At 40.2% G+C, this 8,485-nt stretch overlaps 1 pseudogene; it reads right to left on the bottom strand.

Moving 5' to 3' along the window:
* Positions 1-3,391: 3,391 nt before the first annotated feature.
* On the bottom strand, positions 3,392-4,315 carry LOC147520061 (transcription factor PHYTOCHROME INTERACTING FACTOR-LIKE 13-like; annotated as a pseudogene).
* Between the last annotated feature and the right edge of the window lie 4,170 nt (positions 4,316-8,485).

Raw genomic sequence — 8,485 nt, 5'->3', positions numbered from 1 at the left:
TATATTTCGATGAAAAGTTCACTGCATGAATAATCATATGTAGATGTTTTAATTATTGAATACATATTAACTTGATTTTCAAAGAAATCAATCCTCGTCCCTGCTAAGGAGATGTATGGATATCTGAGATTAATTTAGGAAATGAGTTTCTATCACTGAGTAGTTGTAGTATAAATGAAGTTTGTGAGTATCTTTTTCGAAAACTCTCACGAGGCTATAACTTCGGCCCACTAGGGAATTCCTAGTGGTTTAAGGCCTTGTTGCATATGGTCAATGCAACCGCGACTCTGTAAACGAGAATTAGTTTAGGACTACACATTTTTGGCCACTTATCTATTTTAGTGTCTCTTCTTTTTCGGAGGGACAAGCAAAGTCTTTGTTTGGGGTAATGTGATAAGCACCCAAAAGTGTATTATGAAACCCCATTGAGACATATAAATTTAGTTAATTATGTGTTTAATAATCATAAAATAAATATGTTTTCATACTTTTTGCGTGTATTTGCGAGAAACATGAAAATATTGGTTAAACCTGAAATAAAGCACGAGGAACGGCGTATATACAAATTCTCCCAAATCCACACAGAAGCATCAAACTTCCAAAGCTCCTACCTCTCGAACCAGGACTCCGAATGCGACACGAGAGATGCTCAGACAATCGGGGGCGATGAACTCTACCCTATAGGCGGAAATTGTAACACGGCCCAAAATACCGGACCGCCACTGGACTGCACATGGACCCACTATGTGGGGCCATAAGATTGGATGAGTCATCAATCATGGAGCATGTCAAGACAAAGATAACAAATTATTGGTGCAAAGTTGACACCTTGCATGTAATAAATTAGATTAGGTGTTAATAGTGAAAAAAAAGGCAAGGTGTCACTTTGTTTTAATGTGGTGGATAAAAATTCATTAATGTGGTTTGATAATTCACGGGAGGAAATGAGATTTCTCTCAAATGGAGAAGAAATTAGACAAGGGTGGGGACACTCCATTTACTCCCCTTGACTTATTTTCCTCACATGGCATTATTTTAGTTCCTTAGTGAAAGAAATGTAAAGTTAGTTTTAGTTTTTATTAAAAAGCTTGTAATAGTTTTAATAGAGGAACACTTGTTTCTTCTAGAAAAGAAATAGAAGTGAGTGAGATTTTGATTGTTCCTCTCTCTCTCTCTCTCTCTCTCTCTCTCTCTTTTGTATTTTTCTTAGTTTATAAATCCTTGTCCCAAGGATCATGAGCTAACTTCCCTTTTGGGGAGTTAATCCAACTCATGTGAGGGTAAACCCATTGTTGTTGGTTTGGTAGGTTTAGGAAGAACAACTAACTCTACATCCTATCCCAAAATGGTAGTTGGTGTAGAGTTTAGTTAGGAATCAAGCAATGAGCTTAGAGATAAGTCATTGTTTGGTTTCACTTGCTAGCATGTATGAGCTCTTTAGTGAGCCATGTATGCTAGGGATCAAATCTATTTTTCCGTTAGGGACTTGTCTATGAGTCTAGGAAGAATCAAAACCTTTTTCAAATCAACACTAATGATAATTTCACATGAGGAGGATTAACTCTCCACCTTCTCTTTCAAATCTCTATTTCGGTATTAAGTGAATGTTTTCATCGTTAATGTTTTCTTAATGTTTATGTAGGAAGGAAAAATCTAGCATTTATATTATGACCTTACTCCTTAGTTTCCCTTAATTGTAAATTCCAATTTGTAGTTGTTCTAAGCTTTAGTTTAGTTCGAATCTTTATTCCAACTCTACGAAACGAAGATCGTGAGTAAGGAACCTTGAGTGCTTTTGCATCAATTCTTAGAGATCAAAACTCTAAGTAGTAGTAAGAAGCATTTATCATTGCCCCCAGAGGCAACTCATTCTGCCTCAAGCTTGATCCGGATGCGAGGGTCCACGGAGGGCTCATCCCCCCCGCACTCACTCGAATAGTCCCACAGCATATCTGCGAAGGTTCTTCTCGAACCCCTCCGATCTCCTTCGAAATGCACATCCGAGAACAGCTCAGCTTGCCCCATGTTTGATTCGGACACGAGCGTCCGCGGAGGGCTCATCCCCCCACACTCAATCGGATAGCCCCACGGCATATCCGCGAAGGGTCTTCTCAAACCCCTCCTCTCTCCTTCGGAATGCACATCTATGAACAGCTTAGCCTGCCCCATGTTTGATTCGGACATGAGGGTCCGTGGAAGGCTCATCCCCCCGCACTCATTCGGATAGCCCCACGACATATCCGTGAAGGGTCTGCTCGAACCCCTCCGCTCTCCTTCGAAATGCACATCCAGGAACGGCTTAGCCTGCCCATGTTTGATTCGGACATGAGGGTCCACGGAGGGCTCATCCCCCCCGCACTCATTCAGATAGTCCCACAGCATATCCGCGAAAGGTCTTCTCAAATCCCTCTGCTCTCCTTCGGAAAATGTAACATCATATCCAATCGCATTTGTTGTTGTTTTGTTGTGGTACCACCGCACTTCTAAGCAGCACCATCGTCTACAGACAATAAAGATAGCACCACCTCCATCAGTCACCACATACACAAAATCAATAGTCAACATACCATTTCTTCCTCCACCACCGACATACAACATCACCCATTGACTACCACCACAACAATGGACCGCATCCCAATTCATAGAGAATCAGTCAAGAGCACCACCCTTATTCAGTCAGCACTACCAGTCAGTCCCACCACTCATATCCACCACCGAAACTGACCTATGTATAATGGCAACCGCACAAGCGTACAATAACTGCATAACCACGTGTAGCACCCTACGACATTAGTTTCACGTAGTCATGTGAAACACCTTCAGAGTTTCTGCAAAAGTCCATCACATTCACTAATCGACCGCATGGTCGCGGAATCGTAGTAGTAACCTGAACTGCATGATTTGTGGGAATAGAATCGAAGGTTCTGGATACCGGGAACCTGATTGTTGGTCTCCAATACTCACACTCTGTTACCATGCGCAGTCTTACTTTGCCATTTTCTAGTAAAAAAGGATCAACTAGGCTCTGCAATTAATATTTCTCTCATCGCATCTACATCGAAGCTGAACCGTCAGGCATTGAGGGTGATGTGGAGCAGTGATAAACTCTTAGCTCACCATAACCGCGACCTCCTTTACAGAGAAAATCTCCAAAAGAGAAGACCATGTTCATGAAATAGCAAATACCAGAATACCAGCCCTAGAATCACAATCGCCACACCCAACACCATTCCCTTCCACTTCATCTCCTCTTTGAGCACCAACGGATGAAACAAAGCAGGCAACACAAAACCCAAAATGCAGCACACACTACTTCCCAGCAAAGACAAGAAATCGGCAAAATTAGTCACCATTAGTGCTACTAAACTCACTCCTAAAACCACCAACCATCTCAACAAAAAACAATACCCATAGCTCCAATATCGACAACATCAGTGAAAATACTCAAAGGCGCAAGATGAGTAAGAGTTGGAATAGTTTGATTAACTAATGGCTGCCTTGGTAATTGCATTGGACTGTGGGTGGACGGCATGGAATGCTGTGTACCCATTCCCATACCCATTCGTGATATGTAGTGCTGGACACCTGGAAACATCATCGGCACCATACCACTCCCCATCCCCATCATCTGAACTTGTAACTGAAGTGACTTCAAATACTCTATAGCTTCATCTAGCATCAATGCTTTGTCTGACTTGTTACAATGAGGTATTAATTCCTGAAGTGCTCTCATCTTCTCATTGATTCTGTCCCTCCTCCTCCTCTCTGACAGATTATGAACCTCAGCAGCACGACTTCTGCGGGTGGATCCTGATCGCGGAGGTGCCTTATTTGCATTGGCAGACTCAAACTCAGCATCCTCGCTATGGTACTCAGATTCATTGGCATCTCTTCCTTTCCTTTTGTGACTATAAATGCTTGTTGATTGTCTGTATGTACCTATGAAACTACCCCCAGATCCACCAGAGGATGAAGTGCTATTCGTCTCAAGAGTCTTGGTAAGCCCTCTCTCACTCTAAGGAAACACCTTTCTAGTATCCTCCTTCACAGGACCCTGAAACATGCCTGTGGAACCAACCCCATTACTTGAAACCCGACTCAAATCAGTCTCCTTTGGCAATTGGTTGCTGCCACAGTGATTTGATCCAATTGTCATCACGGAAGACTCGCCAAAGTCTCCTCTGCTCACAAGGCCTGACCCTGACCCTCTAATTCGACCATTTATTAAGCCATTTTCAGCTTTCAATGGCCTTGAAGAATGAGGAAAGTTTCCTACTCTATCCAATTCCTCCAAACTAAGATCTTTGCGTTGCATCAGTAACTTTCAGTCTTGAAGAAGGTAACAAAACCCAACTTGAGAAAGAACAATCATAGTATCAACAACAAACCTGCCAATCCTTCCACATATACAAATACCTATCCTGTTTTCTTGAAAGTGTATGGTAAACCCAGAACTCCAGCACCAACTATAGCTATGGAAACATTTGCAAAGGTTCGCGATCCTTAGCTCCACTGTACATAACCAAACTTCTCATAAGATCTAATGGCATACTCTTCCTAGTTCCTGACTGATCTTGAAGCTTTTTCACAATCTTCATTTCTTCAGCAAGAATAGGTGCCCAAATTGGATTCCAATCATATCAAAAACAGAATATACCACCTCGATGTCGAACAAGCGGTGCTCTTTGAGATGCACAATTCCATTGTGTCATTGTGTCACTCCGTCGTTAGACTGGCCACTGCCACTAACAGAATCACAGTAACGTTTCATACACTGCATGAACTCCAGATTATCCAAAGGCCTTCCCTTCTTGTTCTTTGTCAAATATGTCGGTAAAATTCTATATTTCATCATCAATCCAATCCGATGTGAACTCCAGGGAAGTGGATATTATAGGTTCACTGGTGTAAAGACAACCAAAACTCAGCAAATCAACTTCATCTTTCTTATCAACCCAGAAGTGATTTTCTCCTTTTGCAATATGTTTGAAACTATTTTCTTCCATGGAATCAAATAATCTTTAATTTCCAGCATCTTCATTTTCCTTCCCTTCCTTCCTAGCAAGAGAACTAGACCTACATCATTGATAATTAGAGTTAAGCAAATCATCTTCATCATTGGTATCAACCATGAAGTGACCTTCCTCATTTCCTATTAATTCGGATCCATTCTTTTCCTTTAATCAAGTATCTCACCAGCATCTTCATTTTGCTTTCCTTTCCTTCTAACAAGACAACTAGACTTATAGATTTGACTCTTTGGTTGAGCTAAAATCCTTGTTTTTCTGCTTTGGATCCGAGAAACTTCGAAGATAGTAACTTTTAGCTTCTTATGTTTCCTATCAACAAGCTCAAACACATAAATATCATCTTCGACCAAGTGATTATTTGAAACAAATTCTTTCCAAATTTTCGCCGGTAAAATGGATTCTTGGACTTAAACTCATTGCCTTGAGGATCTAAAAATTCTTCACTTCCACATCCGAGCTCAAGGTCAAATTCAACTTCCTGATCTGTGAGTTTTATTCCATTGTTATCATCTACCATATCATCGCGAGAACGAACAGATGCAACTCGACTATTCACCATACCTTTACTTTCAGTATCTAAGTATACTGAAATTACTTCATCCTCCGATTCCATTGAAATATCGCTTTGGTCTTGTTCAGATTGAATAAAATCCTTTCTTCTAGATATTTCTCCTATTTCTCTTTGATCCAGATGTGTCTCATATTTACTTAAAGTCTGATCAGGCCAAAATTTAGGTCTCTCTGAGCTAGTTGCACTTTTCTTCCCCGGCAACGGCGCCATTTGTTGCACCCAAATACCGTGACTTCTAACTTTACTTGTCTTCAAGCTCTATTTTTTATTAGCTACACCAATTAGGTTGCCTACGTACCCATTTTGGGATCAAGCCGCCGTAGTTCACCTCCCCTCTTTCTCTTTTCTCTCTCTCTCTCCTCATAAGTTCCCCCCTCTCTCTCTAGTCCCCCTATAACACCCCGACTTTTTCTTTTGTTTTCCTAGTATAAAAAAATAATAATAAAAAAATAAAAATAGTTAAAATGGATAGATGATAACTATCAGTTAAGGATAAAAGTCCCGTAAGTAATAGATAAGTGTTGTCCTTGTTTTTCGATGAGTTTTCTCACGTAGAGTTTTTGGGGAAAAACACAGCGAGAGTTTTATACAGAAAAACGGGATTTTACTGAAAGAAGAAAAGGAAGGTTTTTCTTGTAGCTAGCTGATAATCGGAGAGCGATACAGGTGAGTAGATTAGTTTTCTATTTCACGTATAACTTTATTGTCCAATATCTCCGCTCACTTTGGTTGCTCACCTTCTTTCGTTATATTTTTGGATTGTCGAAGCTGTTACTACTATTATATCAATTTGCTTAATAATTATTGAATTCTGAAATTTGTTGAATTATTGAAACTGTTGAAACTCTGGAGATGGGGTTGTTGAAGCTCGAAGGAGCGTCAATGGAGGCGCGAGCCCCCAATCCTTGTTCTAGCCTGGATACGTTTGAACCGTGATACTGTGGGGGTTGTTAATATATTTTTTTTTGAACTGTTAAATTGTGTTTTTGGTTGGTTGATGTTGGGGGGTAAGTATTTGATGTTGGGTTGGTTGATTTAGTGTTGGAGATAGGTGCGGTCGAAGCTTGGAGGTCATTAATGGCGGACGACCCACTGTGGAGGAAGGGTGATCAAGATTAATTATGTTGTAGTGTTTGGTTGATTGGTAGATGGTAGTGTGTGTACTGTAGAGTGAGGGGGCGGCTGTTGGGAGTTTGAAGACGCAATAATGGCGTCGATCGCGAGTTTCACAGTATAAAGGAATCGAGAGTTGATGGTATAGGTAGGTGGCGGGTTTTCGTGGGGATGAAAACCGTTGGGTTCATTTTGGTTATAGATGGCTGGTGGTGGCCGAAATTGGCAGTGGAAGCTGCTGGTGAGTTAGAGAGATGAAGAAGACGACCTGGTTCTTTTTGTTGGGCCTTGGGCCGAAACTTGTTGGTTTTGTTTGGGCCTTAACTTGTTTAGTTTTTGGGCCGAGTTATATATTTGTTTTGGGCCAAACTAAATAGAGTGTTGGGCCAGTTTCTATTTTATTTTGGGCCGACCCATTTGACTTAAAATGGGTTAAGGTGAGTCTTTAAGGATTTAGACTTTTGGGCCTCGATTTCGGGCCTTGGTTTTTGGGGCTGGTCCATAGTATTTTAAGTGGATCTTCAAGTTGGGCCAAACCAATTTATGGGCCGGGTTAAGGATTAAGTTATTGAACCTGGTCAGCTTAGCTAAATCGGTTTAGGACTAGAGTTGACTTTGACTGTTGACCAGAGTTGACTTTGACTGTTGACTAGGGTTGACTTTGACCAATTGACCCAATTTGACCTTTCAACTCGGATTATGATTTAGTCTATTAGGATAGGTCTTGGGCTATTAGCATGCTTGACTTTAGGCTAAGACCTTTCTAAATATACTTATGTACGTGTATTTACTACCCTATGATATTTTTGTCTTTTATGTTATACAACGTTATGACACTTATACATCCATGAAATTAATAATGCGTAAACCCAAAATAATTGAATCAAGATACTCCTTTGTTCTCTGAAATAATATATGCAATAAGGTTCAATCATGCGTAAACCAATTTACCACCTTTTTTAGAACTCTCTACGCCTCAAGTTTTGGAATTGAGTTTTATGACTGTTGATGTCATATGTTAGGTGGGCATTTATTGAATGTACCATAAATGGCCCGTTAGCGTTATATATAGGTATTCATTGAATGTGCCATGAATGACCCGGGTATTTATTGAATGTGTCATGAATGACCAGATTGTTTGGACTACCCTAGAGAGGAACTAAGGTATTCGCCTTGTGGGTTAGTTGTATTATTTGATTATGCGAGTGTTTGGGTTTACTTTTGAATACCTAATATAATATCTACATATGTTATATAGAAGTTCTAACTTTCTTTTGCAGGAGGGTAGGACTTAATAACATTTTGTGCAGGGACGTGGTCCTACCCTTATACAGCAGTGGATATCGGTAAGTTTTAATTCAATGATTTAGACATTAAAAACGAGTTATTAGAATAAGTTAATATAATGGAAGTTTTGCTTGGGAAGAAACTATGCCGGTTGAAATGACGGAACTACCTGTCTTCCAAGCTGAAAAAGATTAAGTTATGGGAAATATAAAGTGATTGGTTAGATAATTAAAGTATGAGATTGTTTTATGTGGTTAATCTACTCATACCAGCAAATTCCATTTTGCTGACCCATGTTTGCTTTGTTTTGGCAACGTGGGTGTGTTCTTGGGAACATAGGTGGAAGGCAGTGGAACCGCGGCGTTTGATTTGGATTTGATCTGGAGCAGTCTGGGAGTTTATTTTATTAGGTCTGATCTTTTGGAAGTACATAATAACGTAGTTTTCTTTTCATATGACATGAAAATACGATGTTGAAGACCTA

This window comes from Coptis chinensis, chromosome 2, assembly GCF_015680905.1.
Source record: "Coptis chinensis isolate HL-2020 chromosome 2, ASM1568090v1, whole genome shotgun sequence".
NCBI lineage: Eukaryota > Viridiplantae > Streptophyta > Magnoliopsida > Ranunculales > Ranunculaceae > Coptis > Coptis chinensis.
Note: the sequence above shows the minus strand (reverse complement) of the source record. Positions and strands in the feature narration are given on the sequence as shown.